Genomic DNA, 20,707 nt, shown 5'->3' with positions numbered 1-20,707 from the left:
AGGTAGGTCTTAAAGGCATTGTGGCTTCCATCTTCTTTTCTTTTGAATCTCTTGATCTGGGAGAAGCCAGCTGCCATGTCAGAGGATGTTCAAGCAGCCCTAGAGAAAGACCCAGGTGAGGAGCCCAGGTCTCCTGCCAACAGCCAGAGAGCTCTTGCCCACAGCCATGTGAGTGGACCTTTCAGCCCTAGTTGAGCCTTTGGATGCCCCAGCCAATATCTTGTCTGCAATCCCATAGGAGACCTGGAACCAGGACCACCCACCTAAGCCACTACCAAAATCCTGACCCTCAGAAACTGCAAGATAATAAATGTTTGTTGCTTCAAGTCACTAAGCGTTGCAAATGTGTTTCTCAGCATTAGGTAACTAATACATGAAGCATCTCTAAGTCCATGCTTGGATATCCCATATTTTTTCTGTAGTTGAGTTGGGTTTCTATCTTTTTTTTTTTTTTTTTTAATTTATTTTTGGCTGTGTTGGGTCTTTGTTTCTGTGCACAGGCTTCCTCTAGTTGCGGCGAGCAGGGGCCACTCTTCATCGCGGTGCGCGGGCCTCTCATTGCCGTGGCCTCTCTCGCTGTGGAGCACAGGCTCTAGACGCGCAGGCTCAGTAGTTGTGGCTCACTGGCCCAGCTGCTCCGCGGCATGTAGGATCCTCCCAGACCAGGGCTCGAACCCGTGTCCCCTGCATTGGCAGGCAGACTCCCAACCACTGCGCCACCAGGGAAGCCCTGGGTTTCTATCTTTACATCTGAAATTTTCGTTGTTAGAATATCCCCTTTCCTTTGCTCGCCCAACTTCTTCACCCAGCTAAGCCGTCTTTCAGCTTCGTACTGGCTATCACCTCTGGGAAACCTTATCTGTCCCCCTCCAAAGACCCCACCCCTCCTTCCCTGAGTCTCCCGTGCTTCTTTCCACTCAGTGCAGCCGTTGTCCTTTTTTGTGGGTCTCCCCAAGCAGACTCTGGGCTCCTGAGGGCAGGGACCATGTCTTTTTAACCACTGACCGCTACCTCCGCATTACCAAGAAGAGTTTTTACACATCACGACCCTCAGGCAATCCAGGAGACATGGTCGGCGCCCCACTCAGAGTCCTTTGCCGCCAGGTAGGGGGCACTACTAGTGCCAGGCTGCCCAGGTGTTAGGGAAGTGAATAAAATAGTCTTGTTCAGGCTTCAGAGGCAATAATAAGCCTTTGACTGAACAGAGACCCTGAAAAGAGTTTCATGCCAAACTGCCGACCAGCAGAAGCCACGAAAGTCGGTCTTGAGAACCAGCAAAGGGAGTAAATTGCAAAGCTTCCCAGGCCCTGGGAATCTGGCCAGTTCCTGGGGATCAGAGAACATTCTGAGACTTACGATTAGAAATACAAGCATTTAACATAATAGCCAGAGCTGCACATTTGCACGTAAGCTGATGATCATCAGCTTGTGGCTTGGTGATAAAAGCAGGACTCCTTGGGATGACACTCTGAAGTCTCACCCGTGGGGTGGATGCATTGCCCGGGACCTTCCCAACTGGGACTCCAGATTGCTGTTCCAGGGACTTCCCAGCGTTGCTTGGATCTGGATGAAGTTCTCCCAAATTGGTGATGTATGCACTTCTATCTCCTTATATATTGCTTGTTCTCCCAAACTGGTGATGCAAATTCTCCCAGGTTGATGATATTGCTTGTTCTTTCAATTTGGTGATGAACGTTCTCTCAAACTAGTAACATGCATAGAGATGTAAGTGCTCCCAAATTGATGATGTATGTGTATGTGTATCTATATAGATAGATAGATAGATAGATAGATAGATAGATAGATAGATAGATAGATTGCTTGTCCTTATACTGTAACCTACTAATAATATAATAAATTTCCTTATTTCTTGCTTATTGAAGTGTGGAGTGTTATTTTGCCAGTGAATCCTCTGAACCTGAAGCTGAAAGCAGGTCCTTCAGCAAAACATCAGGACTGCCCAGGTCTTAGCACTGAAGATCCTGCAACCTGGGAACCTTTCACTCCTGGGCAAAGCGAGGTTACCCTACACAGACCCTGGTCCTCTTGCGTGAAATGAGTCACTGTAGGTCAACCTACAGCATCAGTTATACCAGCTCCTGCTACAAGAGCTGGCACATGTGACCGTCCCCAGAGAATGACCTTAGGATGACAGGAGCTGTCTCACCCAGGGACACTGGGAGGTGGCACCACCAACCCCAGGGGGCAGTGACCAGCTGACACAAGGGTTCAAGATCTCAGCCTCCTTGTCTCATGTGGGGCAACTCTGTGGCGCTACTTATGCTCCAGAGCCCCCTCAGTGGTTCAGGCCAAGGCGAGACTACACCTGAGACCACATCCTTGTTCAGCCCTTTCCCCAGGCTACCTGCTTCCCCCACTTCCTGCTGTGATTCTCCTGAGCGCATCCCTCACGACATCACACAGGCCCAAACCCCTGCATCAGGCTCTGCTTCAGGGGAACCCACACTGAGGTGGTAAAGAGTTGCTGACTGACTGAATGAATGAATGAAGGGAATCTTAACACTTAACATCTCTGAGCCTCAATTTCCTGACCATAAACAGAGATAATAATACTCCCCTTACAGGGTTGTTATGACAATTAAAGGAAGTGGTGCCTGGACCATGCTGCCCCCATCTGGTGTTGTTCTGTAGCAACTCTCATCTCCCCTCCCCATGTGAAAGCCCCCTGCATGGGCAGTGCCACCTCTGCCCCTGGATGAGCCAGGCCCTTCCTTCTGCCCACAGTGACCGACAGCTTTCCTGAGTCTGACCCAGCCCATAGGTCTGACTGTGGAGAATGAGCTTGTCCGGAATTGAAAGGAGGCACCGTCTCTGCAGAAATCTAGGCAGGTAGACAGGAATTGACTGGCAGGCCATCTGATAATAGGCTTAGGTAGAAAGCTGTTTGGACTGAAGCACATCTTATTAGTTTCCTGAAGATAAAGCAGGCATGCTGAGAGCCCACCAGCAGGGAAATGTAAGTTCCTATGTTGAGGAGAAGAGGTGCCCAGACATTTCCCACTTTAAACCTCTCTAAGTTCATTGCCTCTGTTGATGAAGAGGCCCAGGATGGGCTCGGGATCCTGGGGACAGCAGCAGGTGGCATGGGAAGGCAGTGGACAGAGCCTCGGCATGGCCAGGCGGCAGTACTTCCCCCACTCGGCACCTGCCTGTGCACGGGCCCCCGGTCCGCCCTGCTGGGAAATTCAGGGCTCCGGGGAGAAAGACCGCTCATGCTCAGGTTGGAAGTTTAGCAGAGGGAAGACCCTTGACCTGGCTCTGGAACCACAGGCTTCTGAGGGGATGGACAGCAGGCCTTGGTTACGACCCTTTAGGGGAAATTGCCCCTCCTCCACCACCCAAACGTGTGTGGTATGTCTCTGGTGCCAAAGGGCAGCTCTTGGAATGGGGAAAGAAGTACCCCCTTAAGAATGCTCCAGGTCTCAGCTTAAAGAGACACGACTTCAGAATCAGGCAGAAATGGACACAAAGCCTGACACCACTCTCATTGGCTCCAAGACCTTGGGTGAAATCATATCTCCACGTCTCTGAGCCTCTCTTTATCCATCTGTAAAACGGGTGTGATCACCTCTGCTTCACAGGACTCTGGGGAAGATGAGCTAACACCACAGCTGTAAAGCGCTGGGCTCACTACAGGCACTCATGATGCAGAAACTGTGGCCTCTCTCAGCATGAGAACTGAGCCAGGGCACTCAGACCACGTTCTGGACCCCAAGCTGAATCCCCAGGCTGTCCTCTCTGCCCATCCCCTTCCTTCACCCATGTGGCCAAAGCTTCAGGCTATGCTGGACCCTAAGCCCAGTAAAACTCAGGTAAGATGGACCTTGCATTCTAGAAAGGGAATTCCAGATAGCTTCATAGTTCACTGCAAGACATAAATCAGCCATGATGGAATTTGCACACAATAATAAATCTGGATGGTTCCCCTTGTCTATTACTGCTTAACAAACCAGTGCAAAACATAGAGCTTCAAACAAAACAAAACCAAGTTTATTTACTTATTTATTTGTTCATTATTTTGGTTCGACGAGTTGACTAACTGGCCCTCCCTTGGGGTCTCCATGCAGTGGCTGTGGTTGGAGCCACCTGAAGCCTTGACCAAGATGGTCCAAGTTGGCTCACTCACACAGCTGGCATTTCATGTTGGTGATCACCTAGGAGTTCAGCCGGGGCTGTTGACCAGAGCAACTACCCATGCCCGCTTCGTATAATCACGCCAGCTGGGTTCTGAGAAGCCACACCCCAAGAGCAAGGCTTCTAGGAGACCCAGGGGAAGCAGCAAAGCTGCTAGGAATCTAGTCTGGGAAATCACACAGTATCACTCCCACTGCCTTCTGCAGGCCAAGAGCTAGTCCCAAGCCAGCCCAGAGGCAAGACATGAACATCAGGAAGTCCGGCTTACTGGGTGCCATCTTTGGAGACCAGTAACCACAGAAATAAATGCTAATTAAGGATGGGAAGAGGAAGGTCAGTGTTTATCAAGTGCCTGCTCTGTGCCGGGCCTTTCAAAACTATCCCCCTATGGGGTCCTTACAACAATGCCAGGTAGGTGTTCTTGCCCCCATTTTTAAGAAAAGGCAGCTGAGGTTCAGAGAGATTATGTGTTTACCCAAGGTCATAAAACCACAGAGTGGCCAGGCCAGAGCTTGAAATCGGGACTGTGTGCTTCCGAGCCTGTGGCCCTCTTCAGATCAGCCTGGGCTGCGGGGCTTCCCCAGGCAACCATTTCCCGGCCGCTGAGGATGTCACATGCTGTTAATTCCCTTCTCCTTTCCACTTGGACAAGCCGCCCTTTCACTGGAAAGGGAAATGACCTCCAGCTCCATCCAGGAAGGCCCCGGCTCCTTGCTCTGACCACGGACACAGTGAGGTCCACCCATGCCTGAGGCCCGGCCCGCCTGTCCCTTCACTGCTGCGTTAGCTCAGACCCTGGGGTTTGCCAGAAGCAGAGGCAGCCTTGTTCTGGGTCCTTCTTTCCTCCCCAGCTTCCCTCCTCCCCCTGCCGCTCTGAGCCCCCGTTTCTCCGTGGGCCTCCCAGCCTGCTGTGCCGACTGGCTGTGCTAAGGTTCCCTGACTTTTATAGACATGAGCTAGAGCTGGGTCATTAAGCCTGAATCTTTTGAAATCCCAGAGATTCATGGTCCAATCTAACGCCTGCAGTGGGTGAGGGGTAAGGTACATGTGATCTGGCACCACAGATTGGGGGCTTATAACTAGCAGTTTGAGGCCAGCCCGGGAGGACAGGACTAACTCCAAGGGGCTCCAGAAGCTGAAGGCCAGGACATGCCGTAGGTCTTGGGCAAGTCCTCCCGTGTAACCGGGTGCGAATCAGAGCCCGCAGGGATGCAAGATGAAAAGCGAAGACCCCTGCTTCCAAGATCTTTAAGAGTTTAGCCCTCCCGGCACATAAATACCTGTTGATCGACACACAAAAGAATGAATGAATAACTAATAAGGACCTACTGTACAGCACAGGGAACTCTTCTCAATACTCTGTAATGACCTATATGGGAAAAGAATCTGAAAAAGAGTGGATATATGTATATATATAACTGATTCACTTTGCTGTACAGCAGAAACTAACACAACATTTTAAATCAACGATACTCTAATAAAATTTTTTTTAAAAAAAGAATGAACGAGTGAATAAACTGTAGGTAGCACGACAGCAGATTTTATAGGCGTATATGCACCCCCAAAAGACAGTAGAGTAGGAAAAAACTAATCTATTCATCTCGACTGAGCACCTATTTTATGCCTCTACCACCAGAAAGATCTTACCCACTTAACCATCTGGAGTGGAGAAAAGACGGTGTGGCCTTAAGCTGACCAGGCTCTGCCCAGGGACCATAGAGAGAGAGAAAGAGAGAGGGATCCCACTGTCCTTGGACACAGGATGTAACAGGGGAAGCATGCCTGCAGGCCTAAGGCATGGTGGCCCTGTCCCTGGTAACTTGGCCCCATCTGACCCAGGTGCTAAGTCATCACATTCACAGAGGAAATCAAAGCAGGATGGACAGCAGGTTTGATATGTCCCTGCTCAGCTCCTCCCTAATAAAAAAAAAAGGCTGAAATGTGAGATTAAGGCCAGAACTTTCCCCACCCCTTCTGCACGGAAGTGACAGCCAAACCAGGAAGTACCACAATGCCAGGGACTGTTCACAAAGACAGCCCTCCTCAGATGGAGACCACGGGGCAAGTGCCCAGCTGGATGGCCGCCTGCAGGTGTGACGTCATCAGCATCCTCAAGCAGTGTCCCTCTCCTTGGGTTTGAACCCCTGTCTCCAGCGCCCATGGAAAGGCCCCATGGAGAGAAAAGGATGCACATCCTCCTGTGGGCTTATTTACAATCCTGGTTCCAGGAATCACTCTGTTTTTCCCAAATTAGGGTACTGATGCCCTTGCCTCTTGCCCTGGGGGCGGAAGGGGCCTGGGGAAGTAAAATCGCCTCTTCCCTCTTTCTCCCAGGAGCACAGACCATCTTCCTAACTATGGCTGCACATGTGCTCATATTATCCCTATTTCAGCTGTTCTAGCTCAATTTCCTTATCTGTTTGATGAGGGGTTAAGCTCAATAAAGCCTCCTCCCAAGTCTTAAATCCATGATTTTTATGTCAGAGTGATTGGAGTGAAGTGAGAATGGATTCACCCATAGAGAATTACCTATAATTTCTTCATTAGTGTTATTCTCTGCTGCTTTTGATCCCAGGAGTAATTATGCTTTCACTGGCACTGTTGCAATCCCTGTTCTACCACTGCGTCACCTTGGGCAAGTTACTTAAAGCTCTGAGGCTCTGTCTCCTCCTATGAAAGTGGGGTTGACATTAGCTGACTCACAATGTCATCACAAAGATCAAATGAGATCATGTCTGCAAAGCATAGAGCTCGGAAAGTACTCAGGAGATGCTCAGCCAATGTTAATCCATTTCTGGCTCCTCCAATATTCCCTGCTCGGAAAGAAATCCCCACAGGAACATCCCGTCCTTACTAGCCCCAGCCCTTTTGCTATGGAAGTAAAGGTTCTTCTGTTTGTCCATGTCCTTCCCAAACAGGTGGTGGTAGCCCCAGCCGGCTCATACCAGTTTGCAAGCGGGTTCACACCACCAACACCATCTCCTCCCAGCTCCATGTTCAGGGACCTCATATTGGCTGTCTGAAATCAGCCACAGTAGGAGTGTTTACACTATAGCAATGAGCATAGTTATACATCAAAGCTCCCATCCTGGAGCCTGTTTATCTGCTCACCCTGCAGGCAGGCTACACTTCTCCATCATCCTACTTACCCAGGCCCACCCAGGGCCCACGGGCAGGGGGCTGGACATTGTGGGGAACTTTGGACCTACGGCACAGCTTCCCTCCATACTACACAGAGTTTTCCCAACAGGGGCCATGGGGCCATCACTGATTCTCCAACAAGAGGAAAAGCCAGCAAAAAGAACACGTACCCAGAGGCCGGCCAACATTTTATCAAATCAGATGAACCCAACTGAAAAGCAAATGCTGGGAATTCCCTGGTAGTCCAGTGGTTAGGACTCGGCGCTTTCATTGCCATGGCCCAAGTTCAATCCCTGGTCGGGGAATTAAGATCCAGCAAGCCGCATGGTGTGGCCAAAAAAAAGAAAAAGAAAAAGAAAAGCAAATGCCAAAAAACTTTTGGCCAGGACAGGGTGACCGGGACTGTTTCTGAAATAAAACCACTTCGTTGTTTAAATGTGTAAAGCTGACAGATTCGGGGCTTCCCTGGTGGCGCAGTGGTTAAGAATCCGCCTGCCAATGCAGGGGACACGAGTTCGAGCCCTGGTCCGGGAGGATCCCACCTGCCGCCGAGCAACTAAGCCCGTGCGCCACTACTACTGAGTCCGTGTGCCACAACTACTGAGCCCACGTGCCACAACTACTGAGGCCCGTACGCCTAGAGCCCGGGCTCCGCAACAAGAGAAGCCACTGCAATGAGAAGCCCGCGCACTGCAACAAAGACCCAACGCAACCAAAAATAAAAATAAAAATAAATAAATTTATGAAAAAAAAAAAAAAAGCTGACAGATTCTTTTCTCTCCCTGAACAGAAAAGAAAATTTTCTAAAGAAAACTTTAAAACAGATAGCTAATCTGTAAGGAAAAGAAAAATAAAATGAAGGGCCACAGACTGTTCATCATAATAATACCTACACTTGTACGGCCCTCACGGCTCACCAGGCCCTGTTTTAAACACTTTACAAATGTTAACTCATTAAGTCCTCATGATAATCCTATGAGCTATACACTAGCATTAGCCTCATTTTATAGAGGAAGGGACTGAGGCAAAGAGAAAAACTGTGTGATGTCAGGATCTACAACCTTTGACAAGGTCCCTGACAGGAGTTTGCTGAAGCACGTGGAGGTGGGGTGAGAAGGGGGCCCTGGCAAGTTCACACCCTCCCCAATTGTTCCTTCTCTCTGACCATCTTCTCTGCCTGGACCACCCATCCCCCTCTTCCATCTGACAGCCCTGCTCCCCTTTACTTTACATTCTCACCCGCTGTGGCATAAGGAGGTTTGCTTTTCCCTACTTGGCCTTCTTTTCTTTCCAGCTACCCCGCTCCTGGAGAAGACATTAATATCATGGCAGCTAGGAAATGCCATTGATCCTAGGAAAAGAGACTTGTCTTGTGGGGCTCCCTGGAAGAGTCTGGAAGCTCTAAGTTCCCCGCCCAGTTGCGCAAGACTCAAAGTTCTCAGGCAGGACCTCCAGGAGAGTGTGACCCTAAAGGAGACAGCAAAAAGAAAGGGAAGACTGAGGGCAGGGAGCCCCTGAGCATCCACCACGAGGCACCTGTGAGACCATCGGTGACCCTGTGAGAACAGTTTGCATCCGTGCCCCAAAATCTGAGTGCAGGCTTCATCAGCAAAGACAAAGACTCCTAGACATGGTGGTTAAGAGGTAACAAATTCAACCAGCACAGTGGGCTGTAAAGTGAAATGTGAAAATCAGGAGTATATTCGTGTGTGATTTATGTAAAAAGGAAAAAAATTATGGAGAACCAAGGAATAAAAAAGAACGTAAAACTTTAATGTCACCCATCGATTTTTACATGAAGAGGGAAATTAATCTAAAAGTATAAGAAAATGGAAAAGTCAATATTCAATGATCATGACGAAAAGCTATATTTTAAATACTGAGCCATAAGTCAATATAAATAGAAATGAATACCCTCATTTAGGCTTTTACTTGATGACTAGGCTATTTTCATGAAATTAGGAGTGTCACTTAAGAGTCAAATTTTGGAACAATTATATATCAAAACTGTACTGGGACTATTCTATAAAGAAAATATATTTGTGACTCCTTTTCACCGTTTTTTTTTTTTTTTCACTCTAACAAACACAATATTCTTTCATTTGAAAAGAATTAAGTCTCTCTTTAATCTTGCCCAAGTTCCCAGGGAAATTGGTGATGTCCCAGACCCATTTTCTCATTTACACACAACTGGTACCATACTCTACATAGTATCCTGTGACTCACCATCTTAGAAAACCTCCCTGCCAATATACACAGACGTATTTGCTATTACACTGCATTCCATAATATCATATAATCATTCCCTATTGAAGAATGTTAGACGGTTTCCAATTTTCTGCGAGCACAAACTATTGCAATGAAACTTGGATGTGTTCATGCTCGTTTAAGTATTGCTGGAGGATAGACTCCTAAAAATGGAATTGTTAGGTCAAAGCTGTGACAGGGTAGATATGGACAAATTTCTTTCCAGTCATGAAGTAGCAACAAGTCTCATACTAACAATGAACTTGAAGTATTGAGTTTATACAATAATTTGAGGAGAAATGCCATCTTTAAAATATCATCTCCTCCAATCTAGTAACATGGTATGTCTGTCTGTTTTCTCGAATCTTCTCCCCCATAACCTCTTGCTGTATAATCTAAGCATTCACACTTCTGAACCTGTTAGCGGTTCTGATGGCTTCTCAATTGCCTTGACTTGAGTTTTATATTAAAACTACCATGTGTGGTTTGTGACCACCTAGAGGGGTGGGATAGGGAGGGTGGGAGGGAGATGCAAGAGGGAAGAGATATGGGAACATATGTATATGTATAACTGATTCACTTTGTTATGAAACAGAAACTAACACACCATTGTAAAGCAATTACACTCCAATAAAGATGTTAAAAAAAATGAAGTGAGTAGTATTAACAGAAATAAATTTGAAAATTAAAAAAAAAAAACCTACCATGTGATGTCATCTTTTCTTGTATGATTGTATCAACAATTTATCTTTACACAGCCTTCAGTAACCCCTCACTCTGCTTCCCCCAAATGTACACAATACTTAGCACGTGGACAGGAATTACCCGTGTACCAGCATCTTCCCACTTGCAAGCAAGCTGCTTATCAGCACCATTTCAAGTATGTATAATGTGCCAGAGACTGGGCTAAGCAGTGTACCTTCACTGCATCATTTAATTTTGATATCCTACCTCTGGAGACGTTATTATTATTTCCATCATGCCAGTGTGGGAACTGAGGCTCAGAGAAGTGGTGTGGGGTCCACAGCTAACGGTTGAGGAGCTGAGATTTTAACCCCCATCAATTGTCACAAGCCAGCACCACCCCTCAGCTACGGTACATCCTTAAGGACAGGAACTCATGTTGTATTCATCTCCTCATCCTTTCTTCTAGCACAGGGTATGACGCATCCCGGATCCTTGCCCAATGTCACTCCTTGATATGTCAGTTAGCTCAGAAAGGTTCTAAATAGTTTGTTGAGCTTGGACAGATCCCATCCGGTCTCTACTTGCAGTCTCCAATGCATGGAAGATGCTTTTAATAACAAGACAGAAGTGAGGTTTCAACACCAACACAAAAGACATTCTAGTAGGAGGAAATGTCACATGTCTTGAGCCTCATTTCACACCCTCTTTGCCTGCCCTTTTACTGCCCCCATTACGGCAGCCACCAGCTGCAAACACCTGCCTCCCCAGCTGTGTGTTTCCCTCTCCTGCCAGATGCCCCGCCCCTGCCTGTGAACCACACGTGGCCACGTGGTCAGGCCCTCGGCAACGAGAACCAGGTGAGATGGGCGAAGGCTGTTGACACGGCCAACAATGACCCCCTCTCCCACCCCGCATGGGGTTCAGCCCCAGGCGTATCCTGGACCCTCCACCCAGGGCCCCAGAAGGCTTGAGCCCACTGTCCACAGCAGTAACCAGCTGGATGACTCGCCCTTGGACTGGCTTTCCCACCTTCTCTGTTTCACTTCTCTGAGTTCCCCACTCCTGTTCCCTGGAATCACCTGCCAAAATAAGCTACCTGCACACAAACCCTTATCTTGGGCTCTGCTTTCTGAGGCTCCTAGTTCAAGTTAACAGAGGACGTGATACCCACACTAGCTCACATGGGTGCCACACACACACACTCAACTCACTCACACCCCATTGGTCACGTGTGCACGTGTACACTTCACACGCCAGTTTGGATCCTTCACGGTTTTTTATCTGCATAAAGGAACTCAACTGTAGTCAAGGAAAATGAAGCATTTGTCCTTTTCAGCCTCATCAGAGCCTGATTTTAGATGCCATTATTTCTTATGCTACAGTAGATTACATCACTAAACATCCGAGTCTACTTCAATGTCAGCAGAGCCCATGCAACGCTCATTTAAGAACAATCCTTTTTTTCTTTCTTGATCTGTGCCCATGGGAGGGAGGAGAGCTAAAGGCCAAGGAACTAGTCATGGGTTTGGTAACTGACAAAGTAGGAAGGAACATATCTTACTAGCAGGAAGGAGCACTCAACTAGCAGGGCCAGAGATATAGTCAGGAATTTCTCTGAGCCTCAGTTTCCCCACCTAGAAAATGATAGGTTTTTTTTTTTTTTTTACCAAAAGCCTAGAATTCAGATTGTTTTTACTAATTCACAATCACTTCCCCAGTTACTCAGAACGTTGATACCTCATGTATCTGTGAGGAGAAGGATGAGGCATTTTAGATGAATGGACCAGGCACTGACCTCACCATGACTCCACTGCAGCCCTTAGTTCATTTCATGTTCACAGCAGGCTGCACACTTAGCCCCATTTTCTGCCACTGGAATTCAAGAGTTCAGGTAATGCTCTCAAAGTCAATCAGATGAGAGATGGTGGCACCAGCCTTGAACTGGTGTCTCTGAGCCTAAACCCCTGTGGCCCCCAGCCCCAGCCCCACTCCACTTCACTGCTAAGGGTGCTGGGAAACAATATGGTGCACAGGTAGTGTCCAAAGATTCCCATGGGTCTCATCTCACCTCCCAAAGTGGAAGCCCCTTAAGGGCCAGGATCCCAAGGATGAAAATTCCCACCTTAGCCCATGTATTAATTTCCTGGGGTGTTGTAACAAGATGGCACAAACTTGGTGGCTTAAAGCCACACACGTGTATTCTCTTACAATTCTGGAGGTCAGAAATCCAAAACAATTTCACTACCAAAACTCAGGTGTTGGCAGGGCCATGTAACCCCCAGAGACTCTAAGGAGGACCCCTGCTCTTGTCTTTTCCAACCTCTACAGCTGCATTCCTTGGCTCATGGCCTCTTCCTCCATCTTCAAAGCCAGTATCTTCTCTCTCTGACTCTGACCTGCCTCCCTCTGCTTCTATCATGTGGCCTTCTCCGCTTTGACTATAGCCAAGTCTCCCCTCCCTTCCTCTTCTAAGGAAACTTGTGATTACATATAGGGGCCACCCAGATAATCCAGGATTATCTCCCCATGTTAAGATCCTAAACTTAATCATATCTGCAAAACCCCTTTTTCCGTATAAGGTGACCTTCACAGATTCCAGGGATTAGGGCTGGATATCTTTGGGAACTTTCTGAAGTCAAACAAAGCCAACCAAGGTAGAAGCCACTCTAGAAAAGTAACCCAGAAAACGAATAGTCCAGCCAAGCCAGCCACATGCACACAATTTTGACCTGCATAAGGAGGCAAACCCACAGTGCACCATGAAATCAGCAAGTGCAAAGACATCCCTGATACCCCAGCCTGCCTTGACCCACCTGCCCGTTCTCCCCAGGTGCTCAGTCCTCTCCTCCTTTCCTCCATAGCAATGGACTCTCCAGGGAAAAGGGTATCAGAAATTTACTCTGCCACGACTTGCAGCCTCAGCCTAGTTTTTAATAGTAGGATGAAAGGCCTTATCCTCTGCGGAAAGAATTTCCAGCATCAGAGACCAACTGGGGGATCCCTTCTGCTCATGCAGGCAGCAGTGAGGCTCTTTCAGCTTTTTTTTCCAACAAGGAAATAGTGTTAAGCTAGAGACTTCTTTCTGCCAGAAAATGCATTTGCATTGCAGGCATCTTCAGCAGACTGAAGATTCTACTGAAGACTTGTCTTCCCTCCTCCATCTCGCATTGCTAGCAACACCTGTTCTTCTTGCTTAACAAACCGTTGTATCTAGAACTCCTGCTGCAGAAGTGGCAGCCTTGGGGAACCAGGGTACCAAGAACGGGTGAAAAGCAGTGTCCTAAAGACGCTTTGGTCCAGATCCAAAAGCGGGATTCTCCCCTGCCTTACAGAGGCCATGTCAGTAACCTTCTGCCTGCCTGTTGTCCTCATCCCTGGCCATGAAAACACAAGGGAACCAAAGCTGTCCCCGGCCTCCTGTCACTTCCAGGCACCCACCCTCTTCCCAAGTGGCTCTCAACTCATCCCTTGCCAGGTGTGATAGATCACTGAGGATGTTGAGAGACTGAAAAACATTTCAAACTCAAAGGAAATAAGAACTAATGGTGACATCATTTGGGGCACCATAACAGGCTAGAGAGGGAGATATTTGGGGGCAGAGAAGTGTCAGGTGACCCTTAAATCATACCAGTGGGCAATGATACACCTTCTAGGCACACATTCTACTGGGCAAATACATTATACTTTGGGCCTTGTCTGGCTCTCACTGAAGGACAATTTGAGGGATTCACTTCAATCAAGGTCCCCAAGATGCACCGCTCTGGCCTCCACCATGCCACTCCTCCAGCTGTTATGCTCTCCGTGCCCCTGAGGCCCTTCAAGAGTCAGATCTGATTAAGTGTAGCCATGCATGGCCCCAGCATATGAGTCCCTATGAAAGTGGCTTGAGTTTTCCAACCCCACAGTCAAGCCCACAGAGCTTGGCCAGTATTAACTTAGAAACTTGAGTGGGTAACTTAATCTTCCTGAACCTTACTGTTTGTCATGTGGAAATTGGAAATAATGCCTCCTAGATTGTTGGGGAATCTCAGTGAAGTACATACGTAAAAGGCATAGCACAGTGACTGCTACATATCAGGAACTCAATAAATGCACCTCTTCTTAATGTTATTTATAATAGTATTAATACAACATCACACTGCTAGTTTATAGATTATGATTTAAGATCATAATCTATAGCTAGCTATCTGAGAACAAGAGTAATGACCCACAGAACCCTCTCTCTCTTTATGTTTTGCTGTTAAACATCTCCCAGCTCCTTGAATATGGAGCAATGTTTTACTTCACTCTTCTACATCCATAAATATGGACTAGGTGCTTGCTCTGTGCAGGAAACAAGCTCCAGGTATGGAGTGTGGTCTCAAGGGAATCACCACCTCAATGTGGAGTCAAGAAACAACCGGTACCTCAACATAATAAAGGCCATATATGACAAACCCACAGCCAACATCGTTCTCAATGGTGAAAAACTGAAACCATTTCCTCTAAGATCAGGAACAAGACAAGGTTGTCCACTCTCACCACTATTATTCAACATAGTTTTGGAAGTTTTAGCCACAGCAATCAGAAAAGAAAAAGAAATAAAAGGAATCCAAATCAGAAAAGAAGAAGTAAAGCTGTCACTGTTTGCAGATGACACAATACTATACATAGAGAATCCTAAAGATGCTACCAGAAAACTACTAGAGCTAATCAATGAATATGGTAAAGTAGCAGGATACAAAATTAATGCACAGAAATCTCTTGCATTCCGATACACTAATGATGAAAAATCTGAAAGAGAAATTAAGGAGACACTCCCATTTACCATTGCAACAAAAAGAATAAAATACATAGGAATAAACCTACCTAAGGAGACGAAAGACCTGTATGCAGAAAACTATAAGACGCTGATGAAAGAAATTAAAGATGATACAAACAGATGGAGAGATATACCATATTCTTGGATTGGAAGAATCAACACTGTGAAAATGACTATACAACACAAAGCAATCTACAGATTCAATGCAATTCCTAACAAACTACCAATGGCATTTTTCACAGAACCAAAACAAAAAATTTCACAATTTGTATGGAAACACAAAAGGCCCCGAATAGCCAAAGCAATCTTGAGAAAGAAAAACGGAGCTGGAGGAATCAGGCTCCCTGACTTCAGACTATACTACAAAGCTACAGTAATCAAGACAGTATGGGACTTCCCTGGTGGTGCAGTGGTTAAGAATCTGCCTGCCAACGAAGGGGACACTGGTTCGAGCCCTGGTCCGGGAAGATCCCACATGCCACAGAGCAACTAAGCCTGTGTGCCAAAACTACTGAGCCTGCACTCTGGAGTCCATGAGCCACAACTGCTGAGCCCGCGTGCCACAACTACTGAAGCCCGTACACCTTGAGCCGGTGCTCCACAACAAGAGAAGCCACAGCAATGAGAAGCCCTTGCACCACAACGAAGAGTAGCCCTGACTCACCACAACTAGAGAAAGCCTGTGCGCAGCAATGAAGACCCAAGGCAGCCAAAAACAAAAAAAAATAATAAAAAAAAAGTATGGTACTGGCACAAAAACAGAAATATAGATCAATGGAACAGGATAGAGAGCCCAGAGATAAACCCATGCACATATGGTCACCTTATTTTTGATAAAGGAGGCAAGAATATACAGTAGAGAAAAGACAGCCTCTTCAATAAGTGGTGCTGGGAAAACTGGACAGCTACATGTAAAAGAATGAAATTAGAAGACTCCCTAACACCATACACAAAAATAAACTCAAAATGGATTAAAGACCTAAATGTAAGGCCACTTTAAAACTCTTAGAGGAAAACATATGCAGAACACTATGACATAAATCACAGCAAGATCCTTTTTGACCCACCTCCTAGAGAAATGGAAATAAAAACAAAAAGAAACAAATGGGACCTAATGAACCTTAAAAGCTTTTGCACTGCAAAGGAAACCATAAACAAGATGAAAGACAGCCCTCAGAATGGGAAAATATTTACAAATGAAGCAACTGACAAAGGATAATCTCCAAAATATACAAGCAGCTCATGCAGCTCAATATCAAAAAACCAAATCCGAAAATGAGCAGAAGACCTGAATAGACATTTGTCCAAAGAAGACATACAGATGGCCAACAAACACATGAAAGGATACTCAACATCACTAATTATTTGAGAAATGCAAATCAAAACTACAATGAGATATCACCTCACACCAGTCAGAATGGCCATCATCAAAAAATCTACAAACAATAAATGCTGGAGAGGGTGTGGAGAAAAGGGAACCCTCTTGCACTGTTGGTGGGAATGTAAATTGATACAGCCACTATGGAGAACAGTATGGAGGTTCCTTAAAAAACTAAAAATAGAACTACCATACAACACAGAAATCCCACTACTAGGCATATACCCAGAGAAAACCATAATTCAAAAAGAGTCATGTACCACAATGTTCATTGCATCTCTATTTACAATAGCCAGGACATGGAAGCAACCTAAGTGTCCATAGACAGATGATTGGATAAAGAAGATGTGGTACATATATACAATGGAATATTACTCAGCCATAAAAAGAAAGGAAATTGAGTTATTTGTAGTGAGGTGGTTGGACCTAGAGTCTGTCATACAGAGTGAAGTAAGTCAGAAAGAGGAAAAAAATACCGTATGCTAACACATATATATGGAATCTAAAAAAAAAAAAAAGGTTCTGAAGGACTTAGGGGCAGGACAGGAATAGAGATGCAGATGTAGAGAATGGACTTGAGGACACAGGGAGGGGGAAGGGTAAGCTGGGACAAAGTGAGAGAGTGGCATGGACATATATACACTACCAAACGTAAAATAGATAGCTGGTGGGAAGCAGCCGCATAGCACAGGGAGATCAGCTCGGTGCTTTGTGACCACCTAGAGGGGTGGGATAGGGAGGGTGGGAGGGAGACTCAACAGGGAGGAGATATGGGGATATATGTATACATATAGCTGATTCACTTTGCTATGCAGCAGAAACTAACACACCATTGTAAAGCAATTATACTCCAATAAAGATGTTAAAAAAAAAAGAAAAAGAAACAACCGGTAAATGAAAAGGTAGATACCAGTCGTATTTCTCAGTGCTCATTAAGTCAGAAGAGCTTCCAGAATTCACAGAAGGTCTTAGTCCTTGGGGCAGGAGGTGCACAAAGAGCCTCTTTGGGAACTGGACCTTGAGGAAAGGGTAGGATGTGAACACGTGGAGAAGAGTAGAGGGGCGTCAACGCCAAGAGCTTGGTGCAAAGGGAAGGAGTGATGGGAATTTAGGTGGGGACCCTTCCCCCATTTGCCCCCAGCTGTCTGTGTGACAGCCACCAAAATGGTGCCCAGGGGCCAGAGGCAGTGAACGCTGCGGTCTGTGGGTCTGCACCTGTGAGAGCAGCTCAGCCTGAAAGCAATCCGAGAGTCTGTACAGGCACTGCTCCTACCGTCTCTGCCCCCGAGGGAAGGAAGCGTCTTGGAATTCACTGAAACAGATCTTCTCAATTCAAATTAGCTACAGTGGTGTTGTTAATCCCCTTGTTATGGGATTAGAATACATCACTGCGTTGAGATTAGAGCCTGACAGAGACGTTGGAGGAATTTGGATTCAACTCAAAGTTCCAAGCCATGTGGTCCTGCCCACAGGCTCTGTGGTCTTTGGCCGGAACAATGGCGCCACCTTGTGGCCACAAGGATCTCTATTTGGAAGAGTTTCCTTTGGGGCACGTTTTGCATGTGCTGGGGGCAGAAATACAAAGAATAAGTAAGGCAGGCTAACTCCTCCCCAAGGGGCTTGCTGGTGGGCCTCATTAGTCTATCAACTACAGACCCCAGGGACTGCCTTTCTGAAGCCCGGAGCTGACCTTGAAGTGGGTGTGTGCCGAGTGGGACTTCAGGGGCTATGAAATGGCCTTTTGGACCTGCCTACTCTCCCTAATGCCTTAAATCCCTTTCACAGTTGACAAAACCTGTTCCTGCACTTACTCATTCATCAGCATCTATTTACCATTTGCCTCTATGAACTATGCTTAGGGCTGAGACATAGAAATATTTAAGGACCAGCCCCTACCTTCCATTCATGGCCGAAGAGACAAAGACAAGTTTGTTGTTGCAATCGTTTCCTCCTATGCAGACCGTGAAGCTCTCTCCCAGGCTGGCAGAGCCCTGCATCACCTTCTCTCTCACTCCCCCAACCCAACGCTCCCTATGCCCCACTCCCCAGTGCTCCTTGGACACCGTGCTGCCACCTGCCACCGCATTCTTTCCTGGCTGCTCCACCTGCAGGAAATGCCTTCCCTCTCTCCTCAAGGATGGCTGCTTCTGGAGGCTCTGGGCAGGAATTGCTGAGCTAGTGCTGTGCTGTCAGAGAAAAATGACTTCCAACAGCAGAAATTATGGAAGAGGCTGCAAAGGGTGGCTGCAGCTCCAGGTGGATGGACAAGGCTGGACCTGGGAGAACGCAAACAACAGCCCCAGGGGCAGACAGGGGAGCGGGGCAATCCTTGGACAGAAGTGCTAGTTCCACCCAAGGACTATGAAGGGGGCGGGGAAAAGCAAGAGGATTTCCATCCGGCAGCTACTAGGCATAAGAAAATGAAGAACGCTGTGTTTTTCTCTGAAACACAAGGGATGGTAGGAAAGGGGAGAGGGGAGGTCTGCAGATACTGAGAGGCGAGGGGACTCTATGGGGTGAGGAGGGCATGGAAATGTCCCTGGGTGTGGTCACCATATATAATGTAAGAGTGGGAGTGACTCATGTCAAACCTTAGCCTATCTGGATGGCCAGCTAGAAACCATCTTCTACCCACCTCCCAATCCTCAAGGAAGGATTAACATTCCTACGTTTACATTAATGAATACTTTGTGTGAATAGGTTTTACTTAGGCTCAGGGCATTACCTAAGAAAAGAAGTGTGTTTCCACGTCTGGGTTGAGGCTAGGTCACATGGAGAAAGCACCCACAGGCCGAAGAGGCTGGGTGCCAAGGGGACCTGGAAATTCACAACGTCCAGAGGAGGGCCACGAGCTCCCATAAGACATGGAATAGGTCATAAGCCCATCTGAGGTCCTAGTGGCCAGGAAACCTATCTGGTCCACCCAAACATTTCTACATCCTGTCTCATTATGAGTCCATTTTCTTATCCATCGTTTCTCTGTTTTCTCCTTGCTGACAACCTGGTCTCGAGATGTGATGCTGTGTAGATGATGCTGTCAGTGTGTGTAATGAAATAAAGGCTTTAATAGAATAGATAATCGACTAGGACCTACTGTATAGCACAGGGAACTCTATTCAATATTCTGTAATAACCCAAACGGGAAAAGAATATGGAAAAGAATAGACACATGTATATGTATAACTGAATCATTTTGCTGTACACCTGAAACTGACACAACATTGTAAATCAACCATATCCAATATAAAATAAAAATTAAATTTAAGAAAAAAGAAATAAAGGCTTTAGAACCAGAAACATGTGAACGCCCGTCCCAGTCCTCCTTCTTCCTATAGATGTGACCTTCACAAGTTCCCCAACCTCTGTGAGCCTCAACTCCACATCTGTAAGATGGGGCTGTTGGCAGGCTGAGAGATCATGTACAGAAAGAGTGTTTTTGAGGGACAGCAGCTTCATCATGTGGCCGGGAGCCCCTGGTTTGTTGTGGATGTTACATAAGGAAGAGCCAGTCTGGGGAAGGAAAAGGAACCACATTTGCGGGGAGGGGTGGCCCCCCCAAGTCAGCAGCACATGCTCTTGGAATGAGGTGTTAAATGTCTGCAACTTAGGTCTAGCCACAGCTTCACATGGAATCACAACCCCTTTTTCATAAGTAGATATTTATGGGTTTCATTGTCAGAACTTGAATTCCAACATGGCAGGAGTCCCTGAACTTCTTATCCATTTGTGGGGTGACTCTAGGCTCTTGCTATCAATGTAACAGACACCTCTTGGATTATCTTCCTACTATGACTTTTCTAGGAATTGACCCTTCCCCACCCCATCCATAGGGTTGTAGTAGAAGCTCCACGTGATAATAGGACCTACCCCCTGCTTACCGTGGATGGACAAGGGAAGGGCACTGCATTTGGGAAAGAGATCAGGCTCTCTCTGGATGGCTGTGTGTAACTCGTGAATTTGGGAGCTGGTAGTGGTGACCAGGTCCCACCATGAGAACTGGGGAACAGAGAAAGTCTGGACAACAGCAAGACAGAAGGACAAGGACAGGAAACTGAAGAAGGGACACAGAGTAAAGGCTCCCAGGTTGGAACCAGGTTGGGCCAGCTCTGGTCCTGCTTCCTGGCTTTATCTCTGAGGTTGGATTCAGCAACACACCCAAGATGCTTCCAACCACGTCCTTCTTCTCTTGAAGTAGATGGAGTTGAGTTTCCCGAGCTGACATCCAGACCAAGGTTTCATCTGGGGGAGAAGAAAGACATTGATGTTGAATGCATGTCTCCCCAGATGATGAACAAAGA

The sequence above is a fragment of the Balaenoptera borealis genome (assembly GCF_965194805.1).
Source record: "Balaenoptera borealis genome assembly, chromosome: 5".
Classification (NCBI taxonomy): Eukaryota; Metazoa; Chordata; class Mammalia; order Artiodactyla; family Balaenopteridae; genus Balaenoptera; species Balaenoptera borealis.
This window is presented reverse-complemented; position numbering follows the sequence as displayed.